This window comes from Acanthochromis polyacanthus, chromosome 3, assembly GCF_021347895.1.
Source record: "Acanthochromis polyacanthus isolate Apoly-LR-REF ecotype Palm Island chromosome 3, KAUST_Apoly_ChrSc, whole genome shotgun sequence".
NCBI classification, from domain to species: domain Eukaryota; kingdom Metazoa; phylum Chordata; class Actinopteri; family Pomacentridae; genus Acanthochromis; species Acanthochromis polyacanthus.
In genome coordinates this window covers 43366843-43372131 of record NC_067115.1, presented here as the reverse complement: position 1 = coordinate 43372131, position 5289 = coordinate 43366843, and the positions used below count along the sequence as shown (strand labels likewise).

Below are 5289 nucleotides of genomic sequence, written 5' to 3'. Positions count from 1 at the left end.
ATCCTCATGCGTTCACTCCATGAAACACGTCCTGAAGTCAAGCTGAAGAGAGAGAGCGGTGAACAGGTTTCCCAACACAACAACAATAAGTAAACTTGTATCAGTCTGTTGTCCATCTGTCAGTATGCCTGAATACTTTCACCTTAGAGAGGGGGATGCTTTCAGCTCCCTCACAATGTCACATGATGCATTCAGGACTAGTAGAAATGTGAAATATCTATCAATTCTATGTGTTTTTCGAAATTCTTACCAGAATAAAAGCTAAAACTTTAGTGATTTCTTTCTCTTTTTTTTTTTTTTTTTGGTGGGTGAAAGCTTTATTTAAAACACTAAAAAATTTTAGTGATTTTCTAATAAAATTGATTAACTGTCATTTATTAAAGTGGTAATCATTATTTGGACAACCAGCTGATCAAACTGAGTAAGAAAAAAAATGCAAATTCTCAGGTTCTAGCTTCTGAAATGTGATTATTTTTCTGGTTTCTTTCCTCCTCTGTGATACTAAATGAATATCCTTTGGACAAACAAACATTCAATACAAACTTTCACCCTTTTCCTGACATTTTATGGATCAAAATATTTCTGGGTGCATGCACACGTACAGTCTCTGTTTGAGAAGACGAGCTCAGTAACCAAAATGAAAGGGAATGTCCTGTAAAACTAAATAATTAAATTGGTGAATACGGTGACAGACGTCTCCGCGCGGTCCTGGGAATCTAGAGCGGCTGCACTGGAGCTAAATGAAGCGAACAGCCGCTATAATCAGCTGCTATCTGCTCCCTATTCCCTGCACACCATAAAAATGACATAGCGTGAAGTCTTGGTGTGCAACAACAGTAGCTCCAGCGAGGATTCTGAGTTACTGCTGCTTTGTCAGGCTTCTCACGGCCCCAGAGCAAATCTTCAATCAGATCTGGATGTTATTCTTCGTAAATGAGGCTGAGGTAGAGTCTGATGCAAATGGTGTTTTACAGAATGCAGAATCTACCTGAAAGCCAGACATGAATCTGTTTTTATATGAACAGCAACAGAAAAAACCCCAGCAGCAGGTTTAACTCCAGTATTTCATTTAATTCAGCTTTTCTTCGACTTCAGTTACTTTTCACATTCTCATTCAGCACATTTTTCCTATTCATCCTTCAAGACAAAAAAATCTACACTTCTGAGCACCACTGTGAATTTTTCAAGGATGAAAAGTCATTAAATAAAACTAACTCACCAAAATTGCAACCTTTGTCCTGGTACATTTTTTAATATATATAAAAACATAAAAATATGATAATTTTCAACTTTCCTATAGTCCCTGAATGTATCATGTCAGCAAAAAATGAGTGAAAATTTAGATTTTCATCCAAATCACTTTGTCCTACAAAATGATGGCTAAAACGGCTAAAAATAAACAGTTTTTTTAAAGAAAAAAAATCTTCGCTTCTTTTTTTGATTTTCCGACGTACTTCCAAAATAGAGATTTTTTGAACATTCCTCTTAATTTTTATGTAAAAAAATTAGGACCTCTTGCTTTAAAGAACCAATGCCAAAGTACCCTTACCAAACGTCTGTTTAAAAAATAACAATCTGCTGACGTACATTAGAATATTTATACTGTCTAAAAAGCTCTTTAGGTGGATAGGTTGTATGTCTACTTGTATATTTTCAATTTTAAATTCAGAAAAAGAAGAGAATCAGAAAAACCACTTGGATGTATTGGAGTTTTTTTAATACATTTAATATTGCAACAGCCATCAGATTTCAGATTTTTCTTCTTATGGGTAAAAATCATCAAAAACTAACAAAAGACAATTAAACTTTTTCTATTCCAAACCACCAGAGTTTCTCGGCCGTGGCCCCCATATTCAAACAAATAAAACCCTTACACAGTGAGCAGATATTATATTCAACACGTTGTTCTCCAAACAAATTATAAAAATAGATTTAGCATTTTCAAATACATATTACAGTATTAAACATGAAAACGGTCACAGCGACAGACAGAGCAGGGTTTCATTCAAAGTGGTTGTCGAGGTCCAGTTTGGTTCATGTGACCATCGGATATGTTAACGTGTGCGTGGAAACACCCAGAATCAGTTTATTTCATTTGACAGAACGTTTACAGAGGGGGAAAAAAAAACATACAGTCCAGAAATTATTGTGAAAGTCTGCAGCTTCTTCCTGGGGGGAAATATGATGACAGAAAAAGTGGATTCTGATCGCATGTACAGAGAGAATTCTGGGAGAACCACAGATTACCCAGCAACTCCAAATGGAACAACATAAACAAAAAAGTACCAAACAAACTCCAAAGCCATAAATGTTCACAATGATCAAAGAAAAATGAATCCAGTGTGTTCAAAAATACACAGATACTGTGTGCCGACCGGTTTAAAAATTCTCTAAAAAAACAAACAAACTAATCTGTTCAGGTAGAAACTCACAGCTCATAATCAACAAAATGCTTCACATTTAATAGTTAATAAACCTTCCTGACCTCCACTTCATCTGCGGAGTTCGTCTGTAAACAGAAATAAATATGGATAAATATTTAAACGGACTATCTTCCAGAGGTGGTCCGACATCTACACAGAGCCATAAAACCGGAGGATTGTGGTGAAAAAACAAACACAAAGCATAAAGGAATAAAAAAAAACATGACGAGGAGCAAAACAATCAAAATCAACCCTTTTTGCTTTACAATTATCCGTTTGTTGCCCCAGAAAAGGGGGAAAAGCAGGTTGATATTCCTGAAAGAGCAGTTTTATCCACCAGGAGCATCTTTAAATAAATCCGACAGCTCCGTCCTCACAGCTCACATTCCTCCAAGAAACCCATAAATGTTCCTCAGAGAGACGATGGACTCTGGTGGAGCAGTTCCTGGAGGAGATGTTCGATTTGAAGGCCGGTGAGAGAAGTTCCTGTCGTTGCCAATATATTGTGTTTATTTAGTTGCTGTAAAGGGAAATTCCACCCAAAAACAGGTCTCCAAGTAGAGGAAACATCTCGTTCGTCTTCCAGAAGCGGCCGACACAGTCGCTGAAGTTCACAGTGCAGAAAGAGGTCGCATTAAGAGTCGCATGACATCAATTCTCTGCTTCCCACGCCGCCGCTGCCGCCATGGAAAAGGAAGGAGTGGAGGAAGGCGTGAGGAGTGAATAGGAGTGCAGTCGGCTGAAAGATGGACTCTCTTTCAGTCTGGAAGATCTTCCCATCTCCACCCGTCATCCTCCTGCACACGTCGGTTCTGAAGCCGCAGCAGCGGGGCTCAGACCTGCACGCCGCGGCCGTGCATCTGGATGACCTGCGCTCGCAACGTCTGGATGGCGGCCAAGATCAGCTTCTGGTGGTCCAGAGAGGTGATGCCCAGACTCAGAACATCTCTGTGGACACAAGAACAGGAACCAAGATCAGATGACAGCTCTGATTAGTGTTACTGTGACTCCTCCTGTACCTCCTGATTAGTGGTACTATTACTCCTTCTATACCTCCTGATTAGTGTACTGTGACTCCTTCTAGACCTCCTGATTATTGGAACTATGACTCCTTCTAGACCTCCTGATCAGTGGTACTATGACTCCTTCTATACCTCCTGATTATTGGAACTATGACTCCTTCTAGACCTCCTGATTAGTGGTACTATGACTCCTTCTAGACCTCCTGATCAGTACTATGACTCCTTCTATACCTCCTGATCAGTGGTACTATGACTCCTTCTATACCTCCTGATCAGTGGTACTATGACTCCTTCTAGACCTCCTGATTAGTGGTACTATGACTCCTTCTAGACCTCCTGATCAGTGGTACTATGACTCCTTCTATACCTCCTGATCAGTGGTACTATGACTCCTTCTATACCTCCTGATTATTGGAACTATGACTCCTTCTAGACCTCCTGATTAGTGGTACTATGACCTTCTAGACCTCCTGATCAGTGGTACTATGACTCCTTCTATACCTCCTGATCAGTGGTACTATGACTCCTTCTATACCTCCTGATCAGTGGTACTATGACTCCTTCTATACCTCCTGATTAGTGGTACTGTGACTCCTTCTAGCCTCCTGATTAGTGGTACTATGACTCCTTCTATACCTCCTGATCAGTGGTACTATGACTCCTTCTAGACCTCCTGATTAGTCGTACTATGACTCCTTCTAGACCTCCTGATTAGTGGTACTATGACTCCTTCTATACCTCCTGATTAGGTACTGTGACTCCTTCTAGACCTCCTGATTAGTCGTACTATGACTCCTTCTAGACCTCCTGATTAGTGGTACTATGACTCCTTCTATACCTCCTGATCAGTGGTACTATGACTCCTTCTATACCTCCTGATTAGTGGTACTATGACTCCTTCTATACCTCCTGATCAGTGGTACTATGACTCCTTCTAGACCTCCTGATTAGTGGTACTATGACTCCTTCTATACCTCCTGATCAGTGGTACTATGACTCCTTCTATACCTCCTGATCAGTGGTACTATGACTCCTTCTATACCTCCTGATCAGTGGTACTATGACTCCTTCTAGACCTCCTGATAGTGGTACTATGACTCCTTCTATAGACCTCCTGATCAGTGGTACTATGACTCCTTCTATACCTCCTGATCAGTGGTACTATGACTCCTTCTATACCTCCTGATCAGTGGTACTATGACTCCTTCTACACCTCCTGATTATTGGAACTATGACTCCTCTCTAGACCTCCTGATTAGTGGTACTATGACTCCTTCTAGACCTCCTGATTATTGGAACTATGACTCCTTCTAGACCTCCTGATTAGTGGTACTATGACTCCTATATTTCTCATGCTGACTCTGTGTTTCACTGATTTTTTAGTTTATCTTCAAGGATATTTTCCATCTGTCCTCAGATTGGTAGATTTTTTATATGGAATGATGCTTTTGCCTCAAGTATTAATATCAAGTGATAACTTCCACTCTGCTGGGAGTATTTCCTCCTTTTAAACTGATAACTATATTGATGAATAATTGTGGCTGGTTAACATTCTGATGATGTAATTAGTGATAAATTCATGTTTTGGTTTAATAATAAAAGGAAAACATCCACTTGGATAAATTAAAGCTAGCAGAATCCAGTGAACTGCACTTTGATTCTCTACTACATTATCTGCAGCACAAGAAGTACTAAGATACTTTAGCTGGGTAAAAGTACTCCAGTACAAATACAAATTCTGCATTAAAAATGCTATTTAAGTAAATGTATGTGTTGTTTTGTGCAAAATGTACTTTCAGCATCTAAAGCAGAGGTGAAAATAGATGTTTGCGTAGTTTTCTCTT

The 5289-nt window shown here is 39.5% G+C and overlaps 1 long non-coding RNA gene across 12 annotated transcripts; it reads right to left on the bottom strand.

The window, feature by feature from the left end:
* Positions 1-3494: 3494 nt before the first annotated feature.
* On the bottom strand, positions 3495-4842 carry LOC127533123 (uncharacterized). Of its 12 annotated transcripts, none has more exons than XR_007940807.1 (5): positions 4694-4842; positions 4557-4624; positions 4239-4487; positions 3677-3903; positions 3495-3645 (listed from the first exon to the last, which is right to left on the bottom strand). It is a non-coding gene; the product is annotated as an uncharacterized LOC127533123 (long non-coding RNA). The 12 variants fall into 12 exon arrangements; XR_007940808.1 differs by lacking the exon at positions 4557-4624 and adding an exon at positions 3913-4014 and having other exon boundaries at positions 3677-3880; positions 4250-4487; XR_007940810.1 differs by lacking the exon at positions 4557-4624 and adding an exon at positions 3947-4014 and having other exon boundaries at positions 3677-3880; positions 4250-4487.
* Between the last annotated feature and the right edge of the window lie 447 nt (positions 4843-5289).